Source organism: Pelecanus crispus, chromosome 2, assembly GCF_030463565.1.
Source record: "Pelecanus crispus isolate bPelCri1 chromosome 2, bPelCri1.pri, whole genome shotgun sequence".
Taxonomy (NCBI): Eukaryota; Metazoa; Chordata; class Aves; order Pelecaniformes; family Pelecanidae; genus Pelecanus; species Pelecanus crispus.
This window is the reverse complement of record NC_134644.1, coordinates 15,352,822-15,376,061: the sequence shown is the minus strand read 5'-3', so window position 1 is coordinate 15,376,061 and position 23,240 is coordinate 15,352,822.

The following is a 23,240-nucleotide window of genomic DNA, read 5'->3' as shown; positions in this document are numbered from 1 at the left end:
AAACCATAGGCAGCTTTCTAAATTATTTGCAGGTGTCTTTTTTAATCCATCTGTAAATACAAAAATGATGGAAGATTTTTCCAAAGTCTCTCTTTAAAATGACTTTTGAAGACAGTTTTCAGTCATAGTGCATTTTCCATTCAGCAACTCATCTGATGCCATGCGAGGTTCCTGCCCTGCTCCTGCTAAAGGTAATGTAAGATTTGACATTAATGTCATGAAGACAGTAGCAAAATATTTCAGTCATTGCATACACTCAGACCTCAGTATGAGGCATCCATCCCTCTCACATGGACCCGTGTACAGCTGCATGAGCACTGAGGGGTTTTAGGAGAATGGTCTCTGCACTGCATGGAGTGTCTTCTGGCCTGATGTGGAAGGTGCCCCATGGGAAGCGCTGCCTCCGCAGCTGGCAGGAAGGGACTCCGATGTACAGGCATGTAACCAGGGGGCAGCCGCTGCTCCTCCGCTCTGCAGGTTGAGGCAGCACAGCTCACCAGTTACTCTTTCTTATTTTTTCTCTCCTGTGAATGAGAGTTACAAAGGGGGTGTGTGTTGTTGCACTGCCAGCAAGATAGTCACGTTCTCCAGCTGAATTAGTAGACTTGCACTTTGCAACCTACATATCCCCAATCTGCTCCCTGATCTGTTACCCAAAATGGAGGCTTTCATACTGATGTCTGCAGATGATTCATACTGCCTTCTTTTTTCTTCCCTGTAGGAGACCATTGGATTTTATTCCTGAGCTCATACTGTCTACCCTCAGAAAGCACAAATGTCTTTGCATTATGGCCTCATATGAAGTCAGTCGCTTTTGCATGTCAAGAATAAAAAAGAAACGTATGAACAAAATGGGAAGCATGGTAAGTTGTCAAGGAAAGGAAAACAAAAGAGTGTAATCCAGAACGTTACATCTCTTTGTGGGTGACTTCACTGAGATAGAGATTGAAGGGAGAGACTTTTTTGCTATTACTCCTCACAACCAAAAGATAAAAAATTGCTTTGCTGGAGGCCACTTCTTCCTGTCTGCATTCATATACAGATGATTTGTTTCAGTGCACAGGGACATATCCTGCAGTGTTGAAGTCAACGGGAATTTTGCTGCTGAATATAGGAAAAAGCATTTTACCTCTATCTCTGATAACTGATGTCACCGAGACTTTGGAGGGATTTTACTGCTCTTACAAAAATCTCATCTTGTGTTTTATTCCTGGTGCCTAATAAGTGCATTGTAAGTGGCATTTCACTGTGCCTGTCACCCAGGATGCTGTCCCTTGTGAATTCAGGGAAAAGGTTAGACACTGGAAAAACATGTGAAACCAGTACTTACAGGGAAATAAGTAATTAAGACAGCTGAACAGAGGACGACACATAAAAAATAACAATTTAACAAAGTAGGTGTCTGAGAACAAGAAATAGGATCTGGGGAGGTGAGGTTTCAGGTGAACTCATAGCACAGAACAGTCATGATTATACTGGATCCTCGACTTGTTGCACTCTCAGCTGCTCCTTCCTCTCTGGAGTCTTTCCAGGGCAGATGGTGCAGCTGGGGCTGCATGGCCTGAGGCAGAGTATTGAAGCAGCATGCTGTTAGCTGGCTTAGCAAAAAATATTTGTATTTCTTTTTCTTTCTCTGTCCATGTAGTGTAAGCTAAGGTCTAACTCTGGACTTACTGTTTTCCTGTGGTTGAATCCATAGAGGATTTGGACTGTAATAATGGCAACAGATTGTATCTTTTCTTGTCTTTGGATGGTCTGACAGCAGGTTGGTGTCAGCAGTAGTTCTCAGAGCACTAAGGATTACCTGCCTGTCATATTTTCTTTTTCCCCTTTATGCCCCTCCTAAAAATGAATTATCCAGACAGCCAGCCTGAACAGAGAAATCCAAGAACCACTTTTTTTTTTTTTTAAAAAAAAAAAACAGTCAGGATTTCTTGCGTTAGTTAACTTGCTGGAGCGTGTGCAAACCTGGATTCTTGTTGATCCAGTGGACTACTGTTAGGGCCACGCACAGCCACAGTTTTCTAGTGGTGTTAGCATTTTCTTTCCCAACATCGACTCCAAGCAGGCTAAATCTATTTCGGAGAGGCTGGTATTTCCCTTAGTAATATTTCTGCGCACCATCAGTTAATGGGTTATTCTGAAGACCATGAGCAGCAGCTCTCATTCAATAGGCACTGGTTGCAAATTGCTAAAGTGGGGAAGACCGTTCTGGGAATTTTATCCAAGAGCTGGATTTTTCTCTAAATTTTTTTTTTTTCATAGTTCTCTTATATTTACATGTCACTCTGAGGCCTTCACATCTTCTCTTAAAGTTGTTTTTATTTAAGTCTTCAGTAGAGGGTCTAATTTTAGATATGTAATTATGCTTTTTTCTCTTAAGAACCTATTAAATAGAAAATAAATTTCTCCAGGATATTTTTCTAATTTGGATTCCACCTCTTTTCTGAAGAATAACTTTAGGAGTGTTGAAACGATGTCACTGAATTTGAACAGTAGCAGAGCTGAGCCCCAAACAGAGAAATATGCTGTCTTTCTCAAGACATGTTGAGACATCCCCCTGCAGCTGTGATGGGCTATCAGCACAACATCTCTACCCTTTCACCAGAGGCAACCTCTTAGAGGCAACTTTGTCTTCAGACTTCAGTTGTATATCATCTATTTTCAGCTAGTGTCAAAAGACCCAGGAGCTTTCTGTCTGTCTGCTGGGAACATTGATCCACTCACCACAACTACGTACAAGATGTGAAGTCTTTCCTTCCCTTGCACTCTCTCTCTTTCTCTTTAAAAAAAAAAAAAAAGAAGAAAAAGCTGTCAGTATTTCAGAAAGTGTGAGCAGCAAGATCTTTGTGTACTTTAATCCATAAATAAACATTTTTTCTTTTGAACTTCATTAAAATTGGATGTGTTTTCACTGTAAAACACTCCAGCATCCCTATCATTTAGACATATGCGGTGATGAATATTGCAATTAATTTTTGTCTGTAGGAATACTTGTGGTCTAGAAATACTCAATTTATGCCAAAAAAGTAAATAAGAGTCAGACAACAAGATTTGTTGCTTATAACAGCAATTTTAGAGCAAGATATTAAGCTCTGCTCCTGCTATTTTAACAGGCTGGGCCACAAACATCTTTGTTGTTATGACCTAGCTCGCAGGGAAGTTGTGGAGAGGTGCATTTGGTTTGCCTTCTGCACGATTATATCAGACTTTCTTTGGTAATACTTGTTGATGTATCACATTCAAATCTCCAGCTTTTCCTTTTATGCCTTTGACCTGAAGAAAGGAATTCCTGCTTTTAAATGCTCATCAGTCAGTGCTGTGTAGTTAAGCTGATAAAAAAGCTAAGGCTAAGCCAGTGTTAATTTAGCCAACTGTAACATTACTGACAATATTTGTCAGCAAATGATTTTAATTAGACCAGCATAATGAGATCAGTAGATTAAAGCTAAGCAAATGACTAAAACTAAAGAGAGATTCTGATGACAAACAAGTCCTGATGAGAGTAAGGATGAATTTTTTGCCACCAGTGTTTGAGCAGCATGTGGGAACAGACAGTCCTAATCACATGAGGAATCACTTAAAAATAATACTGGTGCACTGGAATGCTGTGCTGGTGTCAGGAAGGCTTGCAGAGTGTGAGCAAGTGCTGTGTAAACTTCCTACACAGCCTTGTGTGTCGGTGACACCCTCCCTCTGCACCGGCGGGGATTATTTGTGTACTTGCCTTACATGCCATGCATGAAACCAGAACTGGAAAGGGCTGTGAAAGGTTAAATTGAAGAGGCAGCAGGTACTTGTGCTGGGAGGGGGTACGGTGGAAAGGCAGGTGGAATAGGACCTATTGAAGTTTGTGACTGTAATTAAGAATATGTAGGGAAACAAATGGGAGGAGGAGGCAGGGAAAATGGTGGTATTTTTTTAAGAAAGAAGTAAGAATAGGGAAGCAAAAAGAGAAGGATTGTTTGGCATTTGAGGATGGAAATGTTTGGGCTGAATAATCCGCTGCTGTATTTGTCTCTCCCTCTCTCCCTACATAGCTTCTTTGTTCTGATTTCTGGTGAAGTATTCTGGCCCCTGGTTTATTTCCCACTGCCTGCCCATGGTCTTCCTGAGACCTATTGGCAGAGGGAGGTTTTCACAGCCTGCAGTGTTGATTCTGAGAAGTGTGAAGAAAACAGAACCATGCTGGATGATATGACTCACCTTGGAGAAGTTGGTGTTTTCCGGCTGAGTGAAAGTGGAAAGTTTCAGCCTTGCTAGTCCAGATGTTTTAATGGACATTGCTGCAGTAGAGAAACCCTTGTCTGCACGTCTTGCTCAGCCCTGAATAGGAGAGCAACAAGTTACATACTAACATAAATGTTTAATGTTTTATGATGAAAAATAGAATTAGATGGTGAGAAAAATACTAGGTTAATTGACTATGGAGTCCTAAATTCCCCAAAATGTAGCATACCAGCCAAATATGGCTGAAATATCAGCTGTCATATGATGAATATTTTAAAGAGGATTCTATTATACACCTAGGGGTTTATTCGCTTCAGTAATGAGGACAGTTACCTCTAGGGAAAGGAAGCTATATTATGCTTGCCACTTAACCAGAGGCTGGTTTGACAGGCATCAGCTCAGAATATATGTGTATATATAGGGAATCACAGCAGCTTGTCTCTAGCTCACTGAGCAGGAAATGTGCTGTACAATACTTTGGGTTTCTGTCTATGGATTTGTGCATGGCACTGAGCAGGATTCAGACTATTTTTATTCCTGAGTTTGATTGTTGAGGTGGAATCCATCACCTACTAAATATTAAATCAGCAGTTTTTTTTAAAGAGCAACACTGTCTCTGCTGACTTGAACATCCTTATGTGGCCCAGAGGAAAAGAGAAACAAAGGCAAGATGAGAAAACTATCGTTTTTTGCATTCTTCTTAATATTAATGATTTCCCTACAATTTTCAAACTGTTGAAGGCAAAAAGTGAGATAGAACTTTCACATGGGTAAGAAATGACCCAGGTGAAAAAAAAAAAAAGCATACATTATAAAAACAGCAGTGAAACTTCTGGAGTTGAATTAGTAGTTGGAAGGCACGAATAAAGTGCACAACCAGCTTATTTTTTTAAACCAGTTTTGTTTCATTTTTTCCAAACAAACATGGCTGGGAATTATTAGGAATGTGCCAATTCAAAATTACTTGAAGACTTTCATGCAAATATAATTTATGTCAGATTTTGCACTGAGTATTGCTTCTGAAACCTGATGTTTGCAAATGTTGAAATTTTGAGATATCTGCCCAGCTTACATGGTATTGTCCACCTTGCCAGATTGACTGGAACCGGAACTGGATACAGGTACTTCTTGGTTTTGTTTGGTTTTTTTTCTTTCTTTTTTAAAATTAATGGCTGCACTGCATAGGCAGCACCCAAAGGCAGCAACCTCTGAGATTTCTGAATAAGTATTTCTAATATACCTGTAGTTTCCTATATGACAACTCAATATGCACCACTGCCCCAAAAAAAGCCCATCTCTGTCACCCTTAAACAGTCTGCACAAAAATCACTTTTATGATAATGAGCAGGTAGGTAAAATAACAAAGGCATGATATATGATGTCACATTTTTTGTTTTTACATTCTGCAAAAGTCATGTCATCCCTTCAGTTCCAGAAATCAAAATGAATAATTGTTACGATAATCTTCTAAAGGCAGTGAAGATTCTTAAAATGTTTCTGGTTGCTGGCTATTAAGATGGAAGCTCACTTCTTATGTCATGCTTTTAAGACCTCTGATGGCATACCAAAATGTACCGGATGCCCTGACATTTTAAACAACACACCCCATCCCATCCTATGATAGAACAACTCCAGTCCTTTGATTAACTGCAGAAAATTGTCCTTGTTTAGTCAGACGAATTTTCTAGGATTCAGAATACAAGTGATTTATTCCAATGCCCTTTGTTAGATAAACTGACCCCTCAATGCAATAAAGGGACAAAATGAAAGTACTCATTAAGTTGATGCCTTTGCATAATTCACATGCATTTTTTAAGATCATGTTACATATTCATCAGTTTGTCTTAGTCACAGAGTTGCCACCATGAATGCTGTGTAAATATGTGGATATCTGAGCTGCTTAGTAGGGTTGAGGGGAGGTAAGAAAAAGGAAAAAATCTAATATGAGAAAGAGGAGGGAGTAAGTGAGACTAGGAGTTTAGAGGGAGTCTGAGCTATATAGTTCCTTCCCTGTCTATACATCTGAATCTTTTAGAGGTTGTAGGTTTTCCTTTCCCAGTATAACTTTTGAAGTGTACTGGGAGTTTTGATCAATTTTTGATGTTATTAAAAACTCCAAAGTTATTATTTTTCACCTTGAGATAAGGGTTAAATAATCTTAAAATGACCAGCGACCATGAAGTTCTTTGTCATCCTATCTGTTCATTAATTACTTACATTTTTAAATTTGTGCATGAAAAAGAGAATATTTAAATAAAATCATGTTTTGTGTTTTGTTGAAAAGTTGTGTTTCTGGAGTTTATTTTAGATTTGTGCCCTGCTTGATGTGATGTCTTGGTATGTTAAGAATGCAAGACCGCAAAACAAAGCTTTATCAAGACCTGGGAAGTTTGGGAAAGTTAAATGAGGTGGTTTTTTTTTTTTTTCCCCCCACTTTCAATAAAGCATGGGCTTATTTCTTCAGTTTGTGAACAAAAATAGATGAATATTTCCAACATCCTGTAGCTCAGAAGTTTTTTTTCCATGGTGAATTTTTTTAACAGTGAATTGGGAGAAAGCGTATGTGGAGTGGTAGGCAAATGTCTGCACAGAGCAAATAATTTCCTCCCACAAATCTGTAAAAATTTTGCAGCATGGTGCTTAATTTTAAACAAAGGCTAAATATACTGGGATTGAAAGTCAGTGGTAACACTGAAAATCCCAGCCCAAAGAACTCTTCTCTTTATTTTTTTCTTATTTCCTATTCTGCCAGATTTCTTAGCCCTTTGGCACATCTTAGATTTGGTTTGCTATAAAGACATAAGGGAATAATTTTACTTGGCCTACAGCAGTCAGACACAAGATCTACAACTTCCAGAAGGCCTGAAGGTCAGCTGCTTTCTCTAGGTAGGGTTCAGAAATGTCACAGCTGCCTGCAGTGGCCAAGATGGAAATGTGGAACATCTACCAGGATACCTGTCCTAGCTCTGCCTTTGGTTATGCCATTCCAGGTGCTCTTGTATAGGTACTTTATGTGGGCATAGCTAGGCATGCTGCCTCTCTTTAAGTGAGTGATTTTGACTTAACAGTGCAATGGGTAAGAATGGGTGACCATTAATAATCTTATCTAATCTAAAGAGATCCTGTGGAAGGAAGCAAGCAAGCAGTTCTAACATGTTGCTACAAGTCATGATGAAGATTTCTTGAAACAATGGGAGATTTGGGGAAGTGAGTTGTTGACGTGGCAGTCTGTAATTGACAAAGCTCTGGAGGTCAAATGAAAGATGGTTGGGCATAAACTCATAAGTTTTTCTCCCCCAAAGGCCTCAGCATGAACCTTCCACTGCCAGAGTCTTGCTCAGGAGCTGTATGACTGACATGCTCTCTGCCTGAGATTTGTAGAAGGCTTATTTAATTGCCACATGTACCTATCCCCCGTTTTGCTCCTAACTGTCTGTTCATTTTTCTTTCCAACTCACTGTTATAACCAGTGATTTTAGCCAGAAGCAGCTAAAATGACAGAAATCTATAAAAGGGGTTCATGGATAGAAGTAGAGCACTACATGCTGAGTGTTGCCTGCCAGCATTTTGCTTGGATTTTAAGTGAGGGGGGAGTCCTCATCTTTGTTTTTAATTAATACAGACACCATTTTCATTCTGAAGTGTCACACACTGGAATTCAAAGGAGCCTTGTATAAATAATAATAATAAAAAAAAAGGTTCTCCCCATTAGTAATGGAAAACATTTTCAAACAAGATCTACAGAATTACGATAGGGCTGGCACTTCCTCAAGGTGAAAGTCTCTCAAAATCACAACATAAATTATTGATTTGTCCAAGTCTCTTCTCCATAGGAGATTTACAATCTCATTTTCATAGTTGTCTTAAGGAGGGAGGGGGAAGAGATTGTTATCTAGGTCAGAATGAAAGCATCTTATTTTTACAAAATAATAATAAGATCCTACTTTAGCTGAAGTGAGCTGCTATGCTATGAAATTATGGGGTTTACTGCTCTGACATTTGTGTAAGGTCAGGAATAACTCCATTTAAGCAAATATGTTTACAGCTGTGCAACTGTAATAGAGTCATGTTATATCACATCTTAGATACAAAGAAAGACTGTTTTGAACAGTAAGCAAGATATGTAAGGAAGACATCTGACCTTCTCCGAATATTTTTGCTGATAAAAATTGGCTTCACCAAAAGAGAACTCCACAAACAAAGAGCAAAAGATGGAGAGTATGAGGATTGTGGCAAATTAGAAAGGAGTAAGACACAAATCCGTCCCTTTTTGCTGCCACCTTGGTTCAAATACAGCAGTATTTGGAGTCTAGCAGATAAAGAGCAGGGAAATTAAACGAAAGAATAAGTAAGGTAGCGTGGCGTATCAGAGAAGGTTAAGAGTTCTTGGAGAGCTTACTATGACTGGCAGCACTTCTCCAGATCTGTGAAGAAGGGACCTGACTGCTGGGGAACCAAGAAAGTGAAAACCAGGATGAAAGTAGTCAGCTATTAATCACCCCAGGCAGGAGAAGTGGGTACCATTGTACACAGTAGGAGACAGAAGGTGATGAGCAGAAATGTACTGAACAATCAGGAGGGGGTGTTTGTGCAATGTTGTCCCACCTTCTGTGGTGAGAAGCAACTGACTTCAGATGTGTATACACGAGATGGAAATAAGCATGATGGAGAGGTTAAAATTTATGGTTAAAACCAAGGAAGGACCAGTTAAGCAACCCCCCCAAGGATTAGTGTTGCATGTCAAAGGAAAAAAGGGTGTAAATTTCTCCAAGTGACTGACAATTTGAAGCTAGTGACCTTAGGTGTTTGCTGGTCAGGGTCTTAAAAGAGAAAACCATGACAAAGAATTTAGTTGTCATCTGTTGTGGTAGTAACAAAAGACCAATGTACTGTCCCTAATGAGTACTTTTTTATAAAAGAAAATGTGTTGTGTTATCCTGGAAGACTTTAGGGCGAGAAATGTGTTGGAAATATCATAATATAAAAGTAAAATATCTTTGGATTTTCAAAAAACTTTTAAATTGTCCTTTCCTAGCCTGAAAGATACTGTGCCCACAATAGAGAAATCTTATATTAGACCTTAGTCTAAAAATTAAAGAGGAAATGATGACATCTCATAATCAGTGCTTTTTTTTTAAAGTTGTTGTGATTGAGACAGCTGCATTTATTCCATGAGAAGACTAAAATTTTACTAGTAGAAACATATACATTATGACATGCACTTATGCATATTCTTCATGAGTAAAAAGGGCCACTAATCAGCTAATGAAGAAAAGAACTGAGGGATTTAAGAAAACTCTATGAGTTCCCCCAAAAACCATTTCTACAGCTTAGAAAGAAGACTGTATCATAAAAACTAACAAACAAAAACCCCACATGATGTAGAGAAGAGCATGAAAGTAGCTACACGGCTTTAAAAAGAGTAATATTTACTTAAGAAGAAGCTGATACCAATGAATACAAAGTAGATGTTTAAAGTTATAGAAAAATGACGAGGGAGGCAAAAATCAGAAAAGGAAAAATCAATGGCTGGTACAGTTAAGGACTGCAAAGAAGTTTTTCACTTATATAACAAAAGGAATCCTAAAAATATTGTTGGTCTATTACTGGGTGAGATGGTACAGTATCAATGACAGAAAAGTGGCTCAGGAAAGAAAAAATATATTTGTCCATATTGGTGAAAAAGCAGGCTAATGAATTTGTATCATCTCGCAATTAAAAATACTTTTAATTTCTGTAGTAATTTAGGAGATGTTGAGAAAGAGTAGCTGCTGAGTTTGGGTTTTATGAACTCATGATATATATCTGAGATTTTAAAAAGATGAGGCTGAGGAGCTTTTCAATCGTTAACAATGATATGTCTTAGTCTACTGGCAATGTTTCAAAGGACTGCAAGATTTAAAATGTTTTAAACTTATATTTAAGTACCATTTCTCAGTGTTTAAAAATCTGGGTTACTTAATGCCTGTATTCGATAGCAGATGAATTTGTTAGAGTGCATCAATTAACAATAAATAGGGGAAATAATGCAATTAATTTAGTCAGCATAGATTGGAAGCCTGGAAATCCTCTCAAAATAATTTTTGTTTTTAATAGGATTACAACTCTGATTGATAGATTTCTAAAATGAATGTTGCTTAGTACCCGATGACATTTTGATGAAGAAAGGAGAAAGGTACAAAATTATTATGCTTGAATACTGAGTTTCATATTATAACTGTAAGTGAGAAATTATTACCAGGCAAAGATGCTTGTACTGGGCTCCTGCAGGAATTAATTCCTGTCCCTTTCTGTTTATGTTTTTTCATATATTCTGAAAGGAAAAATCAAATTATCATGAATAAAGTTTGCAGATAGCTCAAACACTGGGAAACTGCCAAGTAAGGAACAGAAACAATACATACAGATCTCAAAAAGTTGGAAACAGGCAACTTTATCTTGGAAGAAAGAATAGAAGCCAAAGGTACTAGAGGAGAGATTGTCCGAGAAATGCATGCTGAAGACAACTAAGGGAGATTCTGGCTGATGATAAGCTGGATATTAACTCCTAGGATAATTCCTTGGCAAACAGGACTAACGTGGTCTTCATGTAAGCAGGAGAATAGATGCTATATCTGGCACTTGTATGTTCATTTCAGGAATATTTTATTCAGTTGTATTCACAGTTCAGTGAGGTTAACAACAAACTAGGGAAGTTTTAGGAAAAAGAAACAAACAAGAATACCCAAATGCTGAAAGAATTGGAAACCTTACTTTGTAACCCAAGGGGAATAGTCTGGAGTTTCTGTATCCAGATATTCTGCTCAGTTTAGGAACTGCTTGTGTGCTGAATGTTCCATCTCTGTTTCTGGGGTTTTTAGGTGAGCGTCTAATGCACCACACCTTAAATTACTTCATTAGAAAATCCAAACAATGGAGAGATATAAGAAAAATTATTTCCTTTTAACTTAGAGAAAATAAAATTAAGGCAAGTCTCTGCTCCTGGCACTCCCTTGTTGTGGAAGAATTCCTCCCCAGCTGGTTACTTTGCTGGCAGTGGAACATAAGTCAGTGTTGCAGGTGCAATGGGCAGAATTGGTAAACACTTTTCTCCACCAGGTACAGATATTAAGGGAACAACTGTATTGCAGAGGGCAGTATTATATCCTCTTATATAACAGTTGTCAGGCATCTGAAATCTCAATTTTTGGCAGTCTTTGGAGAAGAATAATGGACCTGTAATATGGATACTTGAACAGATCTTTGCAGATCTGGCTTCAGTACTTGGCTTTCTCCCAGACTTCTGGTGCACTTTCTGTACAAGTCATTGTGGATATATTTGTAGCATGCAATGCAGTCTCAGCCCCAAAATGGAGCTCTGGAGTGTGAGGCAAGGGTAACAGTACAGGGACTCTGTCTCTCTCTATGCAATGCTGTAATGTGAAGCAGATAGTTGCTACAGGTGATAAGAACTAAGTGAAAACTCACTTTAAAATTGCAGATTAAATGCTAAGATGGGACCTGTGTCAAACAACAGTCCAGGAACCAGCTGGACGTGTGTGGGCTGTAAGCCTCCTTGCAGATATTCCCCATTTGGACTTACTGTTCTTCACAGCTCCTCAATACCTTCTGTCCTGCATGGCACTGAATATACTTTGAAGTCATCCTAGAAAGTATGTCGCCAGCATACATGTCTATTTCTGAGTGACCTTTCCATCAGGCATGTGCAGACTGAATTTTTATTCAAGAGCTGCAAGTGCACCTTAAAGTGCGGTCATGTTCTTCACATCCAGCTGTGCTGTAATTCCATCACAACTCCTGCAGCTGTGTGGGCTGCAAGTGAAGTTTCACCATGCTGGGGATGTAAGAAAAGACTCACCCTGTGCTTTAGATTTGGCTCAAAAGAGCAACCACCTTGCAGGTGACTAATAAAAAAACCTCTTTTGTCAGTAGAATAAGCAGATTTGTTTCAGGTATACAGGAAGTGAATCTGATTGATGAGGAAGGAGGAATCATTTTTACCAGATCATTTTTTCTGACCATGACTAGACATTGACCCCTCTCTAAACACTGACTTTATATATCTTCTGTGGAAGAGAAATGTTCTTCTTCATGACTGTAAGGATTCATACATACCAAGCAGCAGTTTTGCCAGAGGACTGGCAATTGTCATATCGCAAGTAGTTCAAACTAGAATCCCCCTGGGCTGGTGGGTTTGTCTATTGTGGAGCTCTTTCCTTTCTTCTTATTCTAAGCATACCTCTAGGGCTCTTGCATGGCTTTGATTCAGGTCTTGTTTATGTTGGTGTAAATCAGGAGTAATTCAGCTCCCAACAGTGCAGTTTAGGTATATGAGATCAGGCTCCAGCACGTGGTATTCAACCACTTTAGTTCTGTTAAATGAGCTACAAATGTGTGTTCAGCTAGCTAAGATTTGCATAGATCCTCTGTTTTGTAGTTTTCCTATACATCATTTAATCAGATGTTCTTCCATTTTCTACTCCTAATAACTGTTTCTTAAACTAAACCAGCTTTCATTTAAGATTCTGAAAAGCTTTTTAGAAACGTCAATTAATGAAGTTTCTTAACATTCCTGTAAGTGAGTATTAGTTAATCAGTATGGTCGTACAACTGCTGCATCCCGTCAAATATAACTCCCAGACCAAAAGAAAAAAAAAAAAACCCAAACAAACCAAAAAGCATGTTAAGACAAGATTAAGTATGCAGTATTAATTTAAAATGCCTTCAGAATTCAAAGCAAGATGCCTTATCTGGTTTACAGGAAACTTTTGAGAGAAAAGACAAACAAGCAAATATATTTCCTTGATATGGAACATACAGAAGAAATTTCAGATAGGAAGCTGACTTTGTGGACAGATTGGAGTGAGATTCAAAACTCAGTCTGTTTAGTTACGGCCCAGTTGTGGAGTTCCTGTATTTTACAGTGCTCCCTGAGGTATTTTCTAAGTTATTTAGGAACCTATCAGGAAATCACAGGGCTTAGCTTCCTAATTAATGTTGTGAAGCTGTGTTTAAAGCATACAACAATTCAGTTGCAAAGTGTATAACACCTCTGAATCTCCTGTTTTTTCCTCTGCCACCTTTCCTCCTGACAAGCAGTGACTCTTAGCGTGCTATATACTCTGAGCTCAATTTGCGACTTGTTGTGAGGGGTTCATTCTTTGTGGAAATACTGGTGTCTTCCATGAGACAATTCCCACTTTTGAGCAGAGACTCTCTTGCTTGCAGCATGGGAGTCCCTAGGCGTGAGGTATAGTGCAGGTAAATCTGTCTAGGGATCCTGGCCAAATGAAGCAAATGAAATCATGACATGACCACAAAACAGTGCCCAAGTGAATTGAAATTAAAATAACTCAATTTTCAGATACAAAACTTGAGCTTTCAGACAAGTAGCTCTTGATGAAATCTATGTTTTTTTCTGATGGGAAGCAGACACAGTTTATTGTATTATTCTTTTTGCTCTTAACTAAATTTTATGTTGCAAAAGTTAAAAGGGAAACATTTTCAGGAATCCCTAATTGCAAGTCAATATATACCATTAATATGCTCTCTACTGCAGCAATAAGGAGAACTTGGGACCAAGCTCTTATTTATTGATTCTTGCTATCTCAGCTGGTGGTCCTTGAACCTTGTTAAATGCTCCTCGTCTTGTTTTCGCACTCTTATTCCCTTGAGCTATACCTCAACTGTGTAACTTCTCTCACTACTTGTCAATTCTTAATAAAATTTGTTGAACAATAAGGTTCAAGGTTGGCTCATACCTAAGATTAAGTCTTTTTGGCTTTCAGCACACTCAGTCATGTTGCACTTAGCTTGATTTGCTTTGCTTAAGGGTTTCTGAACAAATGCTTTGCATGGTGCTGTTGCTAACCCCAGTTCTAGCCGTGTGATGACCTCTTTCCAGCCCTGATTATTTATGTGTATCCTGCAGTTCACTGGGGAAGTGTTTGTTGGCCTCCAAACAAAGATTGCTGTCTATTATACGTAACCTAAAAATACAACTGTGAACATATGTAGGAGTTAGGAGTATGATTTTTTTTCCCAGAGTTTATTAACATCCTGTTGTATTTATTTCAAAACTTACAAGATGGATGTTTTTAGAGGTTTATTGTTCAAAACTGATGTAATTATAACAACTGATAGACTGATAGGTGCAAGTTAAAACTGGTTACGTTTATGTATAAAGCAGTTTAAATTATTGCATTTATATGTTGCCATCTTTGCTGGAAACCTGGAGTTGAAATGGGAAATTCCTGAGCTTTGGTTGCTACCTACATATGCTGTAGAGTGGTAGAAAAAAATGAATAAAGGTATGGGTGTTGAAAATGTCCTGCTGCCCAAAAGCAAGTAGAATGAAGTGTCCCAAGCCAATTTGTTCATTCAAAAAAACCCCCCAACTCCCCCCTCCCCCAAAACCTGTTTCATTACTAAATATACCTGTCTGTTCCATCTCTTTGCTTTCGTTTGTTTAGCCACATTTCCTGAGAAAATGAAGCTTATGTACTCATCCTCTGTGTGTAGGGGTTGTGTGTGTGTGTGTGTACACCACATGCACTTATATCTGTGTGTGCTCCTACAGCGGTGCTTGTGTTAGAGGAGCATACTGTATGAGAAAGATGAAAAAACCCTCGTGTGTCAGTGCCTGTCCTGCTGCAGCTTGCAGAAGGGAGAGCTTTCTTCATTCTTCTGCAAGCCAACGTGTGCCACTGCTGTCTGGTGCTGCCATGTGCCAGCAGAGGGGCTGTAGGTGGTCAGACTCAAAGAAAGTATGGTTTGTTTGCAAATACAAATATATCTGGCCACTTTTATTCTTTCATGGATTCTTGCTTGGCCCTGTGAATTCCTGCAGAGCTTGCACCCACCTAACCGCAGATATTCAGAGTGCTGTTAAGAAGTTCCTGTTACCATAAGCTATTAATTTTATTCACCACACCCATTCCCATGAGTATCAGAGCACCTGGTCTGACACAACATCCAAATGGGTAAAGCAAAACAACACAGCAAGTGGTAGCAGGAATGATAGGAATGACAGACGACATGTGAAATCTGTATAAATGGCAAGTGAGTATTCTCCGAGGTTGGCTGTGCTGAGGAGGGAGTGGATGAAGTAGTAGCAGGGTAGAAAAGTGAACTGAGATTAGAGTCTAATGCCATTTGCACAGGAAGGATGGAGAGAGGTGAGGGGGAGTTCAGAGGGCAGTCAGGCAATGTGAAGGAAAGAACAACTTCCAGCTGCAGAAAATTGCATGGAGGAGACGAAAAGGAAGCAATTCTCACAGACCGTAAACACTTATGCTATTATAGTAACTCAAATTAATAAATATTTATCTTATAAAGCTGTCCGAAGGACTTCGACCTCGCTGGGCTGCACTCTGAATAGATGTGAAGACCGTCTCATTGTGGCTTCCCAGTGAGACTCAAGTGGGTTTGTGAGTGGAGCTTGTGACAGCAGGGTGGGATACAAGAACACAGGGCTCCTGGGCAAACTACTTTGCTGTCCTGGCTCTCTTCTCCTCTGTGCATGATAGACTCTTCTGGGCTCCACACAGACTCCAACAACGTTCAGTGCTTTTCAGACACTGCAGCAGAATGGTTGTACGGAAGTGTAGTAGCCCAGCTGATTGTCTCAGACTGTTGCTGCATACTGCTACTGCACCCAGTCTCCTGAAGATAACCTGTACTTTCATTTATCATGACAGAGGGACCACAATCCATCTCTACCTTTTTGAGATGGCTGTGCCCATAAGGATGAGTTTGGATCAAAGAGACTTAGCAAATCATAGAATAGTTAAAGTTGGAAGAGGCCTCCAGCGGTCATCTAGTCTGACCCAAGGCATAACTTCAGATTTAAATCTGGTCAATCAGGACCTTATCCAGTCATGTCTCGAAAATCTCCTGACGGAGATTCCACCATGTCCCTGGACAATCTCTTTCAGTGCTTAATCCCTCTCAGTCTCATTTTTTTCCTATTATGTCCAATTAGAGCTCGTCTTGCTGCAACTTGTTGGGACTGGTGCCTCTTGCTGAGCACCTCAGAGAAGAGTTTGGCTCCACCCTCTCGATAACCTCTCTTTCTGTATAAGACGACTGCAATTAGGTTGCTCTATACTCTTCTCCAGGCTGAACAAACATGTTCCACCAGCCTCTCCTCAGATTTCATCTGTTCCAGCCCCCAGATAAATGACCTTTCTCTGGACTCCTTCCAGTTCACAAATATATCTCCTCTATCGGTACGCCCCAAACTGGACACAGATGCAGCCTCACAAGTGCTGAGTAGGAGCAGTATTCCTCTTGTCTTTCTGGCTATGCTTTTCTTCTAATGCAGCACTGCATGCCATTATCCTGCAGAGCTGCATGCCAGGCAGTCAGTCCCCAGCTTCTACTGGTGCAAGGGGCATTTCCATACCCAGGGCAGAACTTGGCATTTGTCTTTGCTGAATTTCATACGTTTCCTGCCTGTCCATCCCTCTCACTTTTTGAAGTCCATCTTCATGGCAATGCTACTCCCCAGGGTAGAAACTCTTCCCTTCAGCTTGGCATCAGCCACAAGCCTTCCCATTCCTTCATCCCTGCTCACTGATGAAGATATTAAATAGTGACAGCCCTCATATTGGCTCCTCAGGAACACCATCCCTAACTAGATCCACTTAGACTTGAACTGTTGACCACTACCCTTTGAGTGTGACAGTCTAGCCAAATTTTCATCCTCCGTGTTGTAGCTCACCCACTTGCTAGAGTGTGTTGTACTAATTCTTTGGGAAAGCCCTATAACCAGATTAGAAGAAAAGAGGGCTGAAATTGAAAATATTTTAGACAAAGTTTTCTTCTGTCATTGTGGAAAATTCCTGGAGAGTTGATTATGGATCAGATAATAGTATCTCACAAAAATTAGTCTAATAGCTTAGAATAATAATAATAAAAAGATTAGAATAAAGAAGTCTCCTTAAAAAAAAGTATCTTAGGAAAAGATGTGTATCCTTAGTGCTTGGGTGAATAGGAACCTTTTGCATGAGTATATTTCTGTGTTTCAATCTACAGAATGCTTCCAAATAACTGAAGGTCAGTATACATTTAACAAGAAAATTCCTAGACTTTATCAGAAGCAGTAACTTCCTTATGTGTATATATTTTTTTCTAAATGGAGGAAAATTAGCAAAGCACAAAGTCAGTTTTTACTGCTTTTGCCCTTCATCCCCAGAAATCTCAAACAGAAAAAAACCTGTTGCCTTTCTGCAGCCCCTGGGGTGCAGAGGGCATTGAACAGTTCACACTCTGAAAGTCTACTAAATTCACTTCATATAAAATTCAGCATGGTGTTTTCCCTGTTGGGCAAAAGGAGCAGTTGAATACAGTGGTCAGTGTGTAACTTAGTTCCTTTCTACCTGTGCAAAATGAATGTTTCATAGCCGCAACTGAGGCTGAGGGCTGGGAGGGCCCTTGTCCAAGTGCAGCACAGGAGAGGGAAGTGCATCCTGGTTCTGTCCACTGTGAAATATACCTCAGACTTCCACTTCCAGCATTTGTCTCTCCTGTGTATGTGGAAATAAATGAGATAAGACTGATACTTATTTATGGAGATGTAATGCCCTCTGTTTGTGTAGCTGCAGGAATGCTCAGTTTATCAAAAATGAAAGATGTACTAGATTCTCTTCAAAAAACTTCCATTGGCAACAACTAAGTTCTTGGTTGACTCTTTTTTTATATAAATAAGATAAATGCATGAATTCCAGCAGCACGTAACAGAGAAATTTTGAACAGAAAAGTTCTGCAAGGAATGAAGGAAAATCAGCTTATATGACCAGCTTGAGGAATGGGCTGCTGGAATGCAGTGCAGAAGTGTTTAGCAGTAACAGCCTGGGTTATCAATTGATGTTTTACACCACAGCTGGCATGGTCTTATGGTCTTGTAAACTCTCTCACACAAATAGCTTTGCTAATCTGAAGATTTCCCTTGCCTTCTGGGGAAATGTGGGAGAATGAAGACTACATGTGCTCGGATTTGCAGTTAAGCAGCAAGTAAAGCAGACTCATAAATTTTATGTTGAACCAAGTTCTGTTTTCAAATAAACTTTGCAGGCTGATGAAGCAAATGGCATTCTCATCTTACCCATACTCATCTCATTAACCCAAGGATGTAAAATCATTCTGCATATCTGGTCTCTCTTCTCTCACCAGACATGCCCCTCATTCCTGTGTAAATAGTGCAAGTTCATCCATCACCAGATAATCAGAAGATTGTCAAGATCTACTGGCTGCAAAATTTGGGATTCTTATAACTTCATTTGAAATATGGAAAGACATATTTGAGAAACTGCTGGAAAGAGAAATAGATGTATTTCACAGAATAATTAGTTCTTGTTTTGCACTAGGTTTTCCATTTTTTTTTTCTTAATGATGTGGACTGTTTCTCTTCTGTGCTGTTCACATTTGGCCTGCTTTCAGTGAAGCTTATAAACAGGGGCAATTGCAACTACCCCTGTAAATGAAATCTGGAAAACTTATACAAATGCATACAGGAAGGAAAAATACTCTTGATACTATTAATGTCATGAAAATTAATTTAACAGAAGTGGGCCTTAAGTCATAGAGTTTTCAAATGTGGAGGATTTATTTAAACTAGTTTCCAAGGCGAGTTTTGATAGCTTTAAATAATAAACATTTTGTTTAAGAGAAATCTCAAGAAAGCCCTCTGTCCATTTGAATGTATGTGAACATTCCTGTGCTTGAGACCTCCCTGAACTCTCTTATTCTGTGACTTTTATGCTGTTGACTTTGCCTTTTTTGCTTGTAATGTCAGGCTTACTTGTCCAATCTCAGCTGTGTGACTAAGGCACTCATCATTATCCATTGTTTGAACAAAGTCTTGTTGTGTGCTCTGACTGATTGATTGCTTATTCTCAATAAACAAAGACTTGCACTCAAGATCTTTGAAACATTTCTTGCTCAACTAGTCCACTTATATGCACAGAAGGCCAACTGTTCCTCTCCTATATTCATTTATTCAAATAGGTAACTTTTTTTTCTCAGACAGAATCACTATCTCAGGAAGGAAGAAAGAGCAGTCAGCAGGAAGTCTTTTTTTTTTTTTTTAGTCCTACTTATCTTTCTGTTTAAGCTATAGTGTTTTTCTGGTTGATTCTTTAATCTGAAGCCACAGCACACCATACTACATTAATGAACTCCATTTATTCTGAAATAGCATAAAGTGAAATCCCAGTGATGCTAGAAGAGGAGGAGCGCTGAAAACCATTGCCTTCCTATGAAAAGAGAGGGAGCCCAGCGTTATGTTGTGAATATCAGTAGGGGGTGATGCTCAGCTCAGTTTCATTTGGGAACAGTATCAGCTGTGAATATAGACCTTTGCAGGTGATTTTAGTTAATAGTCCTTTGCATATTCTTCCTCCTTCACTGACACAACTGATTAACATAAGCAGTTTTTAAAATATCCTAATATTACAGTGTCAGAATGACAGTTCAGTCTGCCCTGCTGTCATTAAAAAAGTCCTATGGCATTATTTTTTTCCAGTCAGCCTTACCATTTAATACCTTGAATACGTGAAAGATAATAGCTGAGTAAAACTTTCAATGTCTACTCCAATGGAAAGATGTAATCTGATGGTGCAAATCTGCTATCATTTTACTGTGAGGGGGAAAGAGAAATCTCTTGCAGGTTGCTGACATTTTGCAAAGTGGTAATGACTCCACTGTGCTGTGCAGACACAACACAACTGTTTCTATCTTCTACATGCACCATTCACTTCTGTCTACCCCTATGCAAGAACGAAATTTCTCCTACAAAGGTGAGGTCAGCAAAATTCCTCCTAATAAAATTCATGATGTAACTATAAAGGGGATCTTTATATAGCCAGTGTATATGCAGCGGAAAAGTTTTATGGCAATTCTATAGTAAGAGTCAACCATATTAAAAGACCATATGTATCCTGGCCTGTTTGAATAAGGTTCTCCACCCCTCCCCTCTTACTCTCTTTACTGGGGTTGGATTAGGCTGGAGAGGGAGGAAAAATATTCTTTTTTTTTTTTTTTCTTTCTTCTCTGTGGTCATAAGAAGTTTTATTATTTACAGAAATGTCAAGGTTAATACATACCTGTAATGCTATGTACATCAAAATATACCTGAAAGTTCCTTCATACTCCTGCATTCTTTTACTGCGTAATGTTAAATAGGTAAAGTTTGTTCTTATGCTTACATTAGTTAAATCATACATTCTTTTGAAATGCAGCATTGTAGACATCACTTAGTAGTTTTTGGGGTTCCGCATGTCATTAATATTTGGAGGAAAATATGTACCTTGAAAACATTATTGAAACAGCAGATTGGAGTCTTCTCCCACCTGCAAAGGTAGATCACATGTGGATGCAGTGAGATGCTAGACTTACATCAATTCAAAATGGGTGTAAACATGAGAGAAGGGTCAAGCTCCATTTTTGCTGTACGAAAAGAGTAACTAATACACAAGAGGCTAGTTTAGTAGGAACATTTAGTCATGGCTTCCTGCAACTGGACCACTTCGTGAAACATGTAATTACACACCGGTAGTTGTAGATAACCGTGTGCTAGAAAACTTAGGACATTGTAATAGGAGCGGAACCCCGACTTTGTAATTTTAAGAAGTGAACATCAATTCTTATGTAATCCCTTTCATTTTAAAGCCCCCACCCCTAGTCTGGTAAACCTTAATTTGGTCAATAAAAAGGGCTTCTGACTGATCAGTGCTGCTCTATTCCTACTGCCTGTAAGTCTGGAGATGGCAGTTATTGCTCCATCCCTGTCAGGAGGTTCCTGAGTTTTCTACATGGGTCTGTTTGTCATAGAATCATAGAATCACAGAATGCTTTGGGTTGGAAGGGACCTTTAGAGATCATCTAGCCCAACCCCCCTGCAGTGAGCAGGGACAGCTTTAACCAGATCAGGGTGCTCAGAGCCCCATCCAGCCTGACCTGGAATGTTGCCAGGGATGGGGTCTCCACCACCTCTCTGGGCAACCTGTGCCAGTGCTTCACCACCCTCATTGTAAAAAATTTCTTCCTTATGTCTATAGTCTAAATCTATTCTTCTTTAGTTTAAAACCATTATTCCTTGTCCTGTCACAACAGGTCTTGCTAAAAAGATTGCCCCCATCCTTCCTATAGGCCCCCTTTAAGTACTGGAAGGCTGCAATAAGGTCTCCTCGCAGCCTTCTCTTCTCCAGGCTGAACAACCCCAACTCTCTCAGCCTGGCCTCGTAGCAGAGGTGCTCCAGCCCTCGCATCATTTTTGTGGCCCTCCTCTGGACCCGCTCCAGCAGGTCCATGTCCTTCTTGTGCTGAGGGCCCCAGAGCTGGACGCAGTGCTGCAGGTGGGGTCTCACCAGAGCAGAGCAGGGGGGCAGAATCCCCTCCCTCGACCTGCTGGCCACGCTGCTTTTGATGCAGCCCAGGATACGCTTGGCTTTCTGGGCTGTGAGCGCACATTGTTGGCTCATGTCCAGCTTTTCACCCCCCAGTACCCCCAAGTCCTTCTCCGCACGGCTGCTCTCAATCCCTTCATCCCCCAGCCTGTATCGATATTGGGGGTTGCCCTGACCCAGGTGCAGGACCTTGCACTTGGCCTTGTTGAACCTCATGAAGTTCACACAGGCCCACCTCTCCAGCTTGTCCAGGTCCCTTTGGATGACATCTTGTCCTTCTGGCGTGTCAACCGCACCACTCAGCTTGGTGCCATCTGCAAACTTGCTGAGGGTGCACTCGATCCCACTGTCTATGTCATTGATGAAGATTAAACAGCACTGGTCCCAGTATGGACCCCTGAGGGACACCACTTGTCACCGGTCTCCATGTGGACATTGAGCCGTTGACCATGACCCTCTGGATGTGACCATCCAACCAATACCTTTCTGCATTTTTATGCCCTGTCCATTCCCAGTAGATTTTCACCTCAATAATTCTCAGCATCCAGAAAATCAGTAATTCCAGTTGCTGTGACTGGTACTTTAGGCTCTACCCTCTTCCGTGCTGCTTGTTTATCAATATTTGAATAATGCACACTGCCTCCCTATGACCCTCATTCTATCTTTTTTTCCCCTTGTCAGAGACTGCTCTTTTTGAATAATCATTTTGACTGAATAATCACTTTGTCTCTAGAGACAGACCCTGCTAATCTCATTTCCATTTAGTCTTTGCATCTTATGGGTTCTTATGCGACACAACATCCTGCCTTCCAGAGCCAAATTAACCAGCATAACTAACACCTGCTGCACCTGGATTAATTTTTTCCAAAGTGGGGTAAGCTTGTGCAATAAAGTGTTTTGAAATTCTTTTTTTTGGGGAGTATATGAGCATCCCTACACATATATACTTATGTTGCTAACTGTGTGAAAAGATAAGGTAGCAGGAGGTAGCTAGGCTTGTGAGAGTTTTATCTTGCAGTCTTGTGTTAGCTGTCAACATTTACCCTTATGGTGGAAGTCCCAATGTGCCAGGTGATCGATAGTTTTGGTCATAATCTTTATACAGAAGTTTCAATCAATCTTCTAGATATCAGCTGTAAGTTACCTCAAATGTAACATTTAATATTTTTATCTGTATTCAGTACTCCCTGGGATGCTATTGTAGAATCTGGCAAACAAATCTGATACACGTGTAGCAATTCTTGCTACACATTGCAAGATGTAGTCCAAAATTTTTAGATTCTGTGGACATTTCTGATGCCGCAGGACAATACTGGTACTTAAGCTTGAGGACAACTTGCAGTTGATGAGGGTTAAGTAGTCTGAAGTTGGTGTTAAATGAGAGCTTAATGACACTGATGAACTCAGGACATCCTAATTCAGCAATATTATAGGTCCTCTGTCCTAAGGAAAATGCACTAGGGCTAAAAATGGTTCAGGATGCTTTGTTTCTTCTTATCACCAGGGTCTTCACTGGGATCAGCTTCATCTGGCTGGTCTTTAGGTACAAGTTATTGAGAGTGGGAGAACTCAGGCAAGCAGGAACTGGCCACTGACTGGGAA